Source organism: Hevea brasiliensis, chromosome 1 (assembly GCF_030052815.1).
Source record: "Hevea brasiliensis isolate MT/VB/25A 57/8 chromosome 1, ASM3005281v1, whole genome shotgun sequence".
Classification (NCBI taxonomy): domain Eukaryota; kingdom Viridiplantae; phylum Streptophyta; class Magnoliopsida; order Malpighiales; family Euphorbiaceae; genus Hevea; species Hevea brasiliensis.
The window spans coordinates 98,267,688-98,282,576 of NC_079493.1; positions in this window are offsets into that span (position 1 = coordinate 98,267,688).

The window sequence follows — 14,889 nt, forward strand, 5'->3', positions numbered from 1 at the left end:
GGCTTTTGGGACGAATTGGACTTTGGAAACATGATTAAGCTATGTGTGATTTATTGATATTTATTGAGACATTGTGAAATGGAGTTTAATTCTTTATGACATTCTCTGTCTTTTGAATTTAATTATGATTTTAAGTATCCACAGTTTATATGATTTATGGTTTATGGTTTAAAATTGCATTTTCTTAATGTTATGCACCACTGAGATATTGGCTCAGCGATAGCCTTTTCATTGTTGTCGCAGGTTGACAGACAGACAGAGCAGTAGAGTAGGCTGTTTGTGCTACATTTTGGGATTCTGCTGGGTATATTGAGTATACCATCTTTTTTGTAATTTTTGTTGTAATGTATGTGCACTGTATGTATATATTGTACTTGGTCTTGAGCAGTTGTAAACTAAAGTTGAAATATATTTCTCTTATCTTGGCTTTTGAACTACGCAGTCATTTTGTAGTCTATCTTTGGAAATACTGGAAATTGATGTTGAATTGAGTTTGACAAATGTTGAGAAAATTGATTTGTGTTGAGCCATACTGGAGTTTGGGATTGAACAAATAGATTAGAAGTGCTTTTTATAGGTTTTTGAAGAATTGTTTTATTTAAAGTACAGATGGCACTCTGCTAAAATTTTTATAGAAATTACTGATACTTCATATTTGTTATTTAGGTTCACTTCAGTTAAAAAAAAAAAAAATTCTAACACCTGTCTAAAGTGCTCACCACTGTAAAAAGGAATAAGAAAAGGTTTAAAATCTCTTGTAGTATAATTAATGGGTTATCAGTAGACAAAGTTTGGTAATTCATTAGGTATACTACGGGATCATGTTATGCCTCACGGAAGGGTAAGGTGTGACATAGCCGAAATAGGTGTTGCCCATCTCTTTCTCCCTTCTTTTCTAAGGTTCCAAAACATAGTTTCATAGTTCCTAAAAACCTAAAATAAGATGTTTAATATGTGTATAGAGTTTTAGAACCTTGTATAACTCTTTAGGATCTGAGTTTATCATATCGGCTTGAGGGACTCGAAAAGTTAAGGATCTAATGATAGCTACCATTCAAGATAGGAGGTTGATAGGCTACAAGAGGTGAGTAGCTCTAACTTTAATAAAATGGAAACTTTTCAAATTTAATTTACGATCATTCTCATCCATCATGTCATATTTATTTAGGATATATGTATCGAGAACACAAATATGTTGCACAATTGCATAATTGTTAATGGTACATTGATAGATGATGCACCCACTGACTCCCTCCATGTTATGACTATGTTATGTTATGTATGTTATAGATCCATAAAATCCAAGAGGAGACCTTTATAATGCTCTTGATGCATGATAGAAATCATGTTTTAAGCGAAAGTCCTAAGGAGCCTCTATATGAGCCGAGCACATTGGATATATATGTTAAGCGGAAGTCCTGAGGAGCCTCTATATGAGCCGGGCACATTGGATTAGGGGAGTCATTAGTGACAACTCTATCCTATGTGAAATTTTTATGATGTGAAAACCCATTTGGATGATGTATTGCATATGTATGAAATGAATGATATAATTAACATTGGTTAGTTTACTCACTAAGCTTACATAAGCTTACCCTTTTTCCCTACCCCCCCATATGCAGGTTTGCAAGATTAGAAAGTTCTTTGGAGAGAGAGTAATAGGGGAAGGTTTAGCACTATTCTTTATGTATGATGTATAGGCAAATGGACATGTAAAATGTAAATGGATAGTAGTATGCAGAAAATTATAGAAAATTAGAGTTATGTAACACTTTAAGTATGAATGATGATATTTATGATTAGGTTAATTCTTTTGGGAGTATATATGTTAAACCATTACACTTTAGAGCTTTATGTATGTTAAGGTTCAAATTATGAACCACTTTTATGTTGAAGATGTTTATGTATGGATAAAAAGACTAAAGTATAATGGTTTGTTATATGATTAGGTGTTGATACTATAGGTGTTAAATGAATGTTTATAGGTTTTAGGCTTGTTATGGATTCCGATAACCTTGAGCTAACCTGATCCCTAGCATTGATAAGGACCCCTGGCTTGCATCATTACAAAGTTGGTATAAGAGTTCTAAGCTAGATGAGCAGACCTAAATGCTAGTAAAAGTTTAGAATAGAGATGAAAGGAAGTATGTTGACTAGCACAGTTAGGAAAATACATGTCTAATAGGGTTGAGTCCTTATATGTTATATGATGAATGCTATGTATATGTTATGTTTCATGCTATGCCTGATTATATGTTATGTGTTCTTGTGATTCCACATGAACTTTATGTGTGCTCAACACTTCTTGTTTGCTTTCAGAAATGTGAGGTTCAAGACAGTTCACTAAGTTAACTGATGTCTAACTCGAGAATGAGGGTATTGGAGCATTACCCACAATCCCTATTATCAGGGAGAAGATAAGTAGAAGTGGAAGGGGAGAATCTTTAAGAGGACCTAGAAGGCCCTTTAAAGTCAGTAGGGAGACTACAAGTGCATCAAGAATATTGGTCGATACACGAAAGAGTTCTCATAGCTTTTCACAATAGCATGAGAACCTCAAGCCTTTAGTCATGGGTAGAGTGGGAGAATATAGTTTTATGGAGGGGGGGTGATGAATCAGAATTTGTGCCCTCACCTCAAACAAAGTAGGGTTATGGGTTTGGGTATGGCTATCCACAGCAGGGAAGCTTTGGAGACCACGAGTTTATGGGCTACCCTCAGTACCCTTTCTTTATGACCTATCCACCTTACTTCCCGCAATTCAGCATGTACCCTATATATCCTTCCCAATAATAACCCTGAAGTTCTTCAATCACCATGGGAACTCAAAACCTTATGGGGGGAGTTACAAAAGAGCAACTACCACCACCACTCCCTATAGCCCTTACAGTTCCTACATAAGAGATTAAAACTAGTAGTAGAGACAAAACAAAGATGATGGACTACTTAAAACCAAATGAATCTTAGTACAAGGAAGAAGATGATCCTTTTAAGTACATTAAGGTGGTCTATATGATAGCCAATAAATTGGATGCGATTTAGATGGCTGGCTTTACCTTGAAATATAAGAAGGCGAAAGAATGGCACAAGTCTTATATTGCTGACGGGGTTGATAACACGAACTGGTTTCAGTTTGTGGTAGAGTTTATCAATTGGGCTTTTCCAGAAAGCTTTAGGGAATTAAAAGTGGTGGATTTTAAGCAGTTGAGATAGAAGACTAATATGAGTATCGATGAGTATATCGATAAATTTGTGCATCTCTTGTAATATGATGGGTAGGAGTATTATACAAATAAGAAGAAAGCAAAAAGGCACACCCAGAGACTAAACTTTAGGTACTCCTCATTGATTTTGGTTGTAAAAACCCACAGCCTCCATTCAATAGTAGATGTTGTAAGAAAAATGGAAGTAAGGGCTATCATTAAAGGGAGTATGGAGCTAAAAAGTATAAGAGCTGAGCCATCCACAATTCCCAAGGATACAAATGTACGGAGGTTCAGTCACCTGACTAAGACTATTTCCTCATCCAAAACTAAGAAGGATAAAGGAATGAAGTTTAGTAAGAAGCAAAAGAAGCATAAGTTCTAGAGCAAAATCAAGTCAGGCCTTAGAATGGGAAGCAGATCTAGTTCTAAATCAGATACATCTAGTTTTGTTAGATGTGGGAAGCCTCATTGGGGACCTTGTAGGTTTGGCACCTTACAATGCTACTGGTGTGGTCAGGAGGGACACATGTCAAGGGAGTTTCCTAACATGGAAAAGGTCGCTTCACAATAGCAAATAGGGTCAGCTAGTATGGCTCAGTAGGCAATGAGACAAACTCCTATTGTTTCCTCTTCAGGGAGAGGACAAGGTAGAGGAGGAAGGTTTTTTCCTCTATGGTAGGCTCACAAAGGAGAGGTTCAATAACACCAGCTCGAATCTTCTTCATGACATAATAAAAAGCCAAATTTCCAACATGTTAGGTAACTTTCTTATGGGAAGTTTTAATGTGCATGTTTCAATTGATCTTGGTGCATCTCATTCCTTTATTAACCCTGAAGCAGTCCTAAGATTTAATTTAGTAGTCTTGAGTTAGTAATGTCCATTGCTTGTTAGTGGGCTAATTATGCAAGCTGACCTGGTGGTCTTAGAATTGATGGATTTTGATGTCTTTCTAGATATAGATTAGCTCTCAGCCAATTATGCTATCTTAGACTATAGGAAAAAGGTAGTAAGGTTCAGAGGATAGGATGGGTCAAAGGTAGTTTTCTAGGGGGTTTAAGTACCATCTGTGAAGTGGATGATCTCTACTATGTAAGCTAGAAATATGCTCCAAAGGGGATATAGAGGGTTTCTAGCCCATGCTAGAGAGGTTATGGAAAATAATAGTGGATTGGGATTAGTTTCTATGGTGAGAGAGTTTCCAGATGAATTTCTAAAGGAACTACCTAGTTGCCACCTGAGAGTGAGATAAATTTTGAGATTGATCTCGTGCCAGGTACTAGGCCCATATCTATTCCTCCTTATAGGATGGCTTCTGCAGAGTTGAAAGAGTTAAAAGAATAATTACAGGAATTAATGGATAAAGGGTTCATCCAATCGAGTACCTCTCTTTCGGGTGCTCCAATACTATTTTTAAAAAGAAGGATGGATTCTAAGGCTATACATTAACTATAGGCAATTGAATAAGGTCACTATGAAGAACAAGTACCCTTTGCCCTGTATTGATTATTTGTTTAATTAGTTAATGGGAGTTAATTGTTTTTCAAAGATAGATTTGAGGTCCAGATATCACTAGTTGAGGATTAAGGAGATAAACATCCCGAAGACTACTTTTCGGACTAAATACAGGCATTATGAGTTTCTTGCAATGATATTCTAGTTAACCAATGCCCCAACTACATTCATGGATCTCATGAACATGGTATTCAAAAAATATCTAAATCGCTTTGTAATCATCTTCATTGATGATATCTTAGTGTATTTTAGAAGAGCATGCATAACACTTCAGAATGGTTCTCCAAACCTTAAAAGAGCATTAGATGTATGCTAAATTTTGATTATATCTTTCTTAGGGCACATAGTGTCAGAAAATGGTATTAAAGTGGACCCCAAAAAGGTGGAAGCAAAAAGCAAATTGACCAAGACTAATAATAGTGATGGAGATCAAGAGTTTCCTAGGCTTTGCCAATAACTACAGGAGATTCATGCCTGATTTCTCTAAGATAACTGCCCCAATGACAAGGTTAACTTAGAAAAATAAGAAGTTTAAATGAAGTGCATAATGTGAAGAGATTTTCTAGAAGCTTAAGGAATGTTTGATTACTACACCAGTGCTAGCTTTTTCCTCGAGCAATGAAGATTTCATTGTTTATTATGATGCCTCCAGAGTGGGTTTAGGAAGTGTTCTTATACAAAAGGGTAGAGTAATAGCTTATACTTTAAGGCAGTTGAAAAAGCATGAAGCTAACAATCCCACTCACAATTTAGAAATGGTAGCTGTAGTTTTTGCCTTAAAGATGTGGAGACACTGTCTGTATGGGGTTAAGTATAAAATCTTCACAGACCATAAGAGTCTCTAGTACATCTTTAGTCGAAAGGAACTGAACCTCAAATAAAAGAGATGGGTAGAACTACTTAATGATTATGATTGTACTATCTAATACTACCCAGGTAAGGCAAATGTAGTTGCTGATGCCTTTATTTGGAAATCATTTGGTAGTTTGGCCCACATATCAATGGAAAGAAGATTAGTTATGAAGGAGTTACACCAGCTAATTAGAGAAGAATTATAGCTGGATTTGTCAACTAATGGTACCTGGATAGTTCAGATAAAAGTGACACTAGTGTACTAAGGCAGATAGTAGAGAAATAGCATGAAGATTCGAAGTTGGTAAAGATAGTAGAGACGATGCAGAAAGGTAAGAATAGTGAGTTTCGATTTGATTGGGAAGGATTGCTGAGGTATGGCAACAAGCTATGTGTACTAGATGATGTCAAACTCAAAGGAGACATTATGAGAAAAGCTCATAATGCTAGGTATAGTACACACCCAGGAGCCACCAAAATGTATAAAGATTTAAAAAAAAGGTGTATTGGTGGCCCTCTATGAAGAAAGAGATTACATAGTTTATGTCTGCTTGTGAGGTCTTTTAGAGAGTGAAGCTAGAACATCAGAAATCAACAGGAATGCTTAACCCACTACCCATTCTAGAGTGGAAATGGGAAAATGTGGCAATGGATTTTGTTATGGGGTTACACTTAGCCTCCAATAGACATGACTCGATACGGGTTATAGTGGACAAGTTGACCAAAACTGCTCACTTCATTCCTATGAGAGCCAACTATTTTGTGGATAAGTTGGCCTAGGTATATGTAGCAAAAATAATAAGGTTTCATGGAGCTCTAGTGATAATAGTCTTTGATAAAGGATCACAGTTCACATTAAGGTTTTGGTGTTGTTTTCAAAATGAGTTAGGCACCAGGTTAGACTTCAACATGGCTTTTATAATCAGATAGATGGATAGTTAGAAAGGACTATACAGACTTTGGAGGATATGCTAAGGATGTGCGCACTTGACTGTGGAGAGTTATGAAAAAAGTACATTTTTTTATTTAAGTTTGCATGCAACAACAACTATCACTCTAACATTAAAATGGCACCGTATGAGGCTCTATATAGGAGGAAGTGTAGGTCTCTTGCCTACTAGGAAGAAATAAATGAAAAAGATTTAGTGGGAATAAAATTGGTGGAAATCACCAATTAGGCCATGCTTTTAATCAAGGCAAGTTGAAGACAATAGCTAGTAGGTAGAAAAGTTATATAGATCTCTATAGGAGAGAAGTGGCTTCCAAGAAGGGGACATGATCCTTCTAAAGGTATCTCCAATGAAGGGTGTCATCCAATTTGGAAAGAGAGGCAAACTGGCCCCAAGGTACATTGGACCATATAATGTGCTACAAAGGGTTGGAAATGTATAATATAAGCTAGTTTTGTCTCTGAAAATGGAAAGAATCCATCCAGTATTTCATGTTTCTATGTTGAGGAAGTTCGTGTTAGATCTGAATAAGGTTATAAGTGAGCCAGACATAGAAATTTTGGAAGATCTTTCTTATATTGATCAACTTATCTGGATTATAGATACTCAAATAAGGAAGCTAAAGAACAAGGAGATACCAATGGTTAAGGTGTTATGGAATCACCACAACATGGAAAAGTGCACATGGGAAACTCATGACTCCATGATACAACAATATCCCTACGTTTTCTAGGTATGTTATGTTATGTTTGTTATGTGATTTGCTTTAACATTTGAGGATGAATTTTTTAAAGGGGGGAGAATATAATACCCACTATTTTCTAATGTCAGAATATCTATCCTTGATGAAATATTCTTATGAAAATTAAAACTTCATTGACAAGGTAGTGTAGTAAGTTGTGAAAATATGTACATATATGTGTATGTATATGTGTATAAATGTATGTCTTTGGTTGTGTATAGGAGCATATAGGTCTTGAAAGAACATATATTAGGTGTCAAAGGAAGTGATAAACTCAAGTGTCCCTTTTGTATAGCATGACTTTTGATAGTTAAAAGTCCCTCGACATTAATGATATAAAGAGGGACCAAAGCTCATTTTTCTACCAAAACACTTGAGTTTTTCTCTTCTTCCCTCTCTCTCAATTCCTAGAGCATGCAAGGAGCTCTTTGAAGATATTCCCTTAGGTTTTTTAAGATTTAGAGGTTGATTCTTCCATAAAGAAGCTTGGGATAGTAGATTCAAGCTTTGGGCCTTTAGTTCTCTCACCTCAAAGTTCCAAGCAAAGATGTAACTTTCTTTTCTTGATTTAATAGGTCGAGTCAAGCATGTTGATGATAAATTAGGCTTTTAAAACTTCAATTTCATGTGAAGTTGATGTTTAAGAGAAAATAGGAAAGCTATGCATGTAAAGGTTAGGCTTTTGTGATTTTATGTTGAAATTGCATGTTTTGTTGTTAGATTAATTATGCTTAAGTGCTATGGGCCTTAAATGGCCAATTTCCTTTAATGGATTGAGAAAAATCCTTGTTTATATTATGTTAGGTTCTGGGAAAACCTAAGATTTGAGTTTTTAGGAGTTTTTATTTAATTTATGTGAGATTTAAGCATGATTTCAAGTTGTTCTAGGCCCTAAAAATGTGTATATGTGTTTGGTTTATGTTTTGGAACTTTAGAATGAGTTTGTGGCTTTTAGGGAGTTTAAATCTACAGATTTTTTACTTAGAAATTTTAGGAATTTCCAGGTTTAACTACCGAAAACCATAGTTTCAACAACTTATGTATATAGTTTCTTGGGAAATCCTAGTGTAATACTTGCCACTTTTCGACGTCGGAATATCTATCTTTGATGAAATATTCTGGCGAAAAATAAAATTTCACTGGCAAGTGAGTGGCAGTGAGATGTAAAAATGTGTTTATGTATATATGATGTGCTTAAAATGTATTTAAGAATAAAAAAAGTTTTAAAGTTTTACTTCCTAAAAGTTTTTATGTATATACTTTGACTACTAAAGCCCCTTTTCCTGAACAAATTCTCTTTTGGATAGAATAGACTCTAGTAGCTAAAAGCTGGACTTTTGGTAGCCAAAAGCTGGACTTTTGGTAGCCAAAAGCTGGACTTTTGGTAGCCGAAAGTCCCTTAACAGAGAGGGTATAAAAAGGGTCAAAAGCTTATTTTGCTATCAAAACACTTAGGGTTTTCTTCTTTCCTCTCTCTCTCAACTTTGGGCCATGCAATGAGCTCTTTGAAGAGATTTCTTTGAAGTTTTAAAGATCCAGAGATAGATTCTTCCATTTAGAATTGTGGAAGTGTATATTCAAGCTTTAAGGTTTTTATTCTCTCTCCTCCAAGCTCGAAGAAAAAAGGTAACTTTTTTTTTTCTTCTTGTTCTAATAAATAGATCTAAGAAAGTTGATGGGGGATTAGTTTTCTCTAATTTCAATTTCATGAAAAGTTATATCTAAGATGAGTTTTGAGATGTTTATGCATATTAAGGTTGGGGTTTTGTGATTTTGTGTGGAAATTTCATGTTTTGTAGTTAGTTTAGTAATGTTTAGGTGTCATGGGCCTTAAATGGCTAGTTTCCCTTAATGTATTTGAAGAAATCCACACATATATATATATATATATATATATATATATATATATATATATATATATATATATATATATATGTTATGTTGGGTTCTAGGGAAAACCTAAGGTTTGAGTTTTAATTAATGTATGTAGATACTAAGCATGCTTTCAAGTTGTTTTAGGCCCTATAGATGTGTAATTGTGATTAGATTGTGTTTTGGAACTTTAAAATAAGTTTGGGCATTGATGGGAGAAAGAATCTGTAGGTTTTTTACTTGGGAATTCTAAAAATTCCCAGGTTTGACTGCTGAAAGCAAAAGGTTCAATAGTTGAAGCATTCGATTTCTCAAAAAATTTAAAAAATTTCAAAGTTCAATAGTCAATGGCCAAGACTTTAGCAGTCAATGTTAGCATTGAACAAAAGTGACGTCCGAAGCCTAAGACATCAGCAACCAAAGTTTAGAACTTCAGCAGCCAAAGTGGGTTCTACCTAACATTTTCTCCCTTCTTTTCTAAGGTTCCAAAAAATGCTTTCATGGCTCCTAAGGGCCTAGAATAAAATGTTTATGATATATATAGAGTTTTAGAACCTTATATAACACTATAAGGTTTTTAATAGGATCGAACTTCAGGGACTCAGAAGGTTAAGGATCCAAGGATAGCTACCATTTGAGTAAGATGGTTGATAGGCTTCAAGAGGTGAGTAACTCTAACCTTAATAAAATGGAAACTATTTATAGGTAATTAATGATCATCCTCATACATCATGTCATATTAATTTAGGATGTATGGATCTAGGCCATGAAGATGTTGCATAATTGCATATTTTGTTATTGGTGCATTGATGAATGTTAGATGACCCATTGACTCCCCCCATGTTTATGACTATGTAACATTACGTATGTTATGGATCCATAAGTAAATCCTATGGGGAGATCTTTATGATGCCCTTCGAGGGAGATTTGTAAGTTGCCTTAGGGTGCATGACACAGATCATGTTATAAGTGAAAGTTTAGGGAGTTACTGGTGACAAGTCCATCCTGCTTGAAATGTTTATAATGTGAAAACCCATGCCAATGATGCATAGCATATGCGTGAATGAATGATATAATTAATGTAGATTAGTTTACTCACTGAGCTTGTGTAAGCTTACCCCATTCCCTTAACTCCTAGATGCAGGGTTGTAGGACTAGAAGAGTTCTTTGAAGAGAGAGAATTAGGATTAGTTTTAGCCATTCCCTTTATGTATGATGTACGGGTAGATGGACATGTAAAATGTGGATGGATAACACTGTGCTGGTAATTAAAGGAATTTGAAGTTATGTAGTATTTTCAAGTATGATGATGTATATGTTATGCTACCCCTTCTTGGGACTATATATGTTAGACCATTGCACTTTAAAACTTATGTATGTTCAGGTTCAAATTATGGAAAATTTTTATGTTAAAAATGTTATGTATGGATGAAAAGACTTAGGTGTAATGGTTTAAAATATGCTTAGATGGTGAGGTACAGGAAAATGTGTATGCTTTACAAGCTTTAGGATTGCTACATGTTCCAACTACATGTTCCAGCAGCCTTAAGCTGACTCAATCTCTAATGCCGGTAATGGCCCACTGGTTAGGGTCATTACATCTACAAAATTTTCAGGCTTGACACTCAAAGTCTAAGACTTTGGTAGTCGTAGTCAACACTAGACTAAAGGGCCATCTGAAGATTGAGACTTCGACAGTTGAAGTACGTGCTACCCGACTTTTCCTCCCTTCTTTTCTAAGGTTCCAAAACATGGTGGGTCTTAAAGGCTTAGAATAAGATGTTTAATATGTGTATGGAGTTTTAGAACCTTGTATAAGTCTTTAGGATCTGATTTTATAGGATTAGGCTTGAGGGAGTAAGAAGGTTCCAAAACATGGTGGTTCTTAAGGGCCTAGCATAAGATGTTTAATATATGTATAGAGTTTTAGAACCTTGTATAACTCTTTAGGATCCTATTTTATAGGATTGGGCTTGAGGGAGTAAGAAGGTTAAGGATCCGAAGATAGCTACCGTTGGAGATAGGAGGTTGATAGGCTAAAAGAGATGAGTAACTCTAACTTTAATAAAATGCAAACCATTTAAATTTCATTTATGATCATCCTCATGCATCACGTCATATTTATTTAGGATGTATGTATCAAGAACACGAATATATTGCATGATTACATAATTGTTATTGGTCATTAATGGATGATGGATGACCCACTGACTCCCCCCATATTATGACTATGTTATGTTATGTGTGTAATCAATCCATAAAATCCAAGGGGAGATCTTTACGATGCCCCTGGTACATGATAGAGGTCATGTTTTAAGCGAAAGTCCTAAGGAGTCTCTGTATAAGCCGGGCACATTGGATATATATATGCTAAGCAAAAGCTCTGAGGAGCTCTGTATGAGTCAGGCACACTGAATTAGCGAAGTCACTAGTGACAAGTCCACTATGTGAAATGTTTATGATGTCAAAACTGATTTGGATGATACATTGCATATGTATGAAATGAATAATATAATTAATATTAGTTAGTTTACTTATTGAGCTTATGTAAGCTTACCCCTTTCCCTAACCCTCAGATGCAGGTTTGTAGGAATAGAAGTGTTCTTTAAAGAGAGAGCAATAGGGGTAGCTTTAGCGCTCTTCTTTATGTATGATGTAAGGGTAGCTGGATATGTAAAATGTGAGTGGATAGTACTATACCAATAATTATAAAAAATTGAAGTTATGTAGCACTTGAAGGATAAATGATGATATTTATGATTATGTTAACTGCTTTGTTATTATATATGTTGAACCATTATGCTTTAGAGCTTTACGTATGTTAAGGTTTAAATTATGAACCACTTTTATGTTAAAGATGTTTATGTATGGATGAAAAGACTAAAGTGTAATGGTTTGTTATATGATTGGGTGTTGATAGAACAGGTGTGAAATGTATGTCTATAGGTTTTAGGCTTGCTATGGGTTCTGGCAGCATTAAGCTAACCCAATCCCTAGCATTGGTAACAACCCTTGGCTTGGGTCATTGTAGCTTTTGATCGTGTGTTCATGTGGATGGATAAGAGGACCGATGTTTGGAGGTTTAAGCTATTTGGCTTGATGGTGGACATTGATTCAATGCTTATTTAGGTAAAATCCTTAAAACCTTTGTTTAGGTTTCCTTCTTCTTATTTCTTAGCAATAAAATTGGGCTAGAAGATTAATTGAGGTCATAAGTATTATGTCCATATTATTTTTTTATGCATGATGATGCTTAAAATGTTTTGTATGTGATGCATGTAACCTAGGTGGTTTAAAAATTAAAATTGCCTATTTTTGCTTGCCCTATACTTTCAATCTTTCACTTTAACTCCTTTCTTATCTTGTAGATAACTCTCAACCTATACATAAAGACTCCTTAAACCTAAGAATGGTCATCATTCATTATTAGTTATGCAACATCACTAATTGTCATATGAAGCCATTCCCGCAATCCATTCCATATGGCACCCTTATTCTTAAGTCATTCCAGGTGGCGAGGGTGCTTAAGACCTTCCCTCTTCCATACCCACTATCCTGAACTAAGGTCATTGGGCTCATGGTAAGAGAAGGCTAGTGGAATTCCATAAGGGGTAGAGTTGTTGCCCACATTCTTTCTAATGATTTTGTCCCAGTTATCATCTGAGTGGCGACTCTAGTCAATCCTCTACCTTTTGAGGCATTAATATCCAAACTCCATGGTAGTTTTATAGGAAGATAGAGCCAAACTAGTTCAAAGAGTTAAAAACCTACAACCCATAATGGCTCCACTGGGCATTGAAGATAGTTACTTTGTTATGCGGCTTATAGCCTATTATTATTTCTTTATTAAGGTTCTTTGCATTACATAGGCACCAACACCCATACTACTTCTACAATTGTAATGTGATGTAGCCCTATTGATTCAAGATGATAAGGCTTCCATTCAAGCTAGAGCAAAATTGGCTTCGCTTAGCAATCATAGCATAGACATTTAGATTTAAAAGGACATGAACCTTGTCATTTGTACCTTTGGCTTTCTTAAGGCCAATGGGAGACATAATAGTTAAGTTCTCACTTATGGGAGCCTATTGAACCTAATGGAGACATAAGGATGGATTTAAGCCCATGCTAGTCTTATAAACATGTGCCCCTAGTACCCTTATTGCATGTGATGTGTTCAATTTGTAGACTTATGTGTTAAACATGTAAGTTTTAAGGGATGATGCAATGAATTTGCACTTGGTTGCTAATTTAGAAATTTATAACCAAAGACATTTTGTTAACCCATGGAGGCAAGTGGATGCTCACTGATATGTTAAACTTTAAGGTTTTTGAGTTTTCTCATTTGTGAGGGAAGGACCATCTTGGGCTCATTCCCCTATTATTATGCCCACTATACCAATACCTATGGATAATATATATTTGGACTTGATCTTTAATGTGAGAGCTTCAGGAGATATAAGGGGGCAAAGTTTTTGGTTTAGAAGTTCATGGTCTTTTTTTTTTTGTTTATTATCCAAACATTTTTTTAGAACTTTCAAACTTCTTTTTTTCTTCAAAGTTTATACATGTTTCTTTTCAAAGTTTAAAGTTGTTTATGGTTCAACCATTCCTCTTAAGTAGTTCACAGTTAAACTTTTTCTCAAAATTCAAGTTGTTCAAGGTTTTTTTCCCCTTGCCTCAAGGTTTAAAATTCATTCATTTTCTTTTAAAAATCTTTCTTGGTTTTTACATGCATACTCAAAAGTACACAAGTCCTAAGACTAAAAGCATAAACATCCTGCATATGCATACTTGTGCATTTTCATCATATTACATTAACCTTTTACCCATTTCATTGCATAAGGTTAAGGAACTGTGTCAAAAGGGGAGTATATCTAAGAGATTGAAAAGGTAAGGAGATGTCTTGAAAAGGTGGATGTGCAAAGAATGAAGATAAGGAATCATGAGTATGCATTGTAAGCAGAAAAAGCAAAGGCCGATGCTCAATTCAAAATCCTTAAAAAGAGGTTAAAGGAATTAATGCTCTCCCTTGCCCATCCAAAACAAAAAATCCTACAAGCACACAATACAACAAGGAAAAGGAAGTTAACTAAGTTAATTAAGCCCATGGAAGAGGTGCTCTTGTAAGGGAAGAAAGATTGCTTCAACCAGTAAGTTTTAGGCCTGTTCCTAAGGCATTGCCTAAACACTTTAAGGGCAATGAATATTGCTTATTTCACCACGCATTAGGCAATGAGGTAGAGCATTTGCCTTTGACTTGAAATTTAAGATCTCAATGATAAAGGAGTCTTTATAGAGTAAAATGAGTCACATGTGCATGAAGACCATGGCAAGGATCAAACAAACACAACTACACCTCTATACTCACCTTGAGGATATTTAACCTAGTGGATAAGAACTGTAGAAAAGTTTTGATCAAAGCTCTTTAAAGCTCATTTTGTAATAAGACTTGAGACTAATTATCAATAAAACTTGATTTTCTATTTTATCTTTGTTTCAACTTTTCACTAGTTCCTATTTATAAGGTTTAATAACCATGACAAAGCACCTCAACTAATGTGCAATCAAATGAGCAAAGGTTCATAACATAAGCATGACATGTATATAACATACTAACACTTTATTTTGCAGCCATTTCTAGGCATCTTAAGAATATTCCTATCCTTCAAAGAGAAATGACAAGTGAAGAACAATGAAAAGCAGTGGAAGAAGTTTTGAATAAAGGGATGGAAGAGATGATGTGAAAATTCT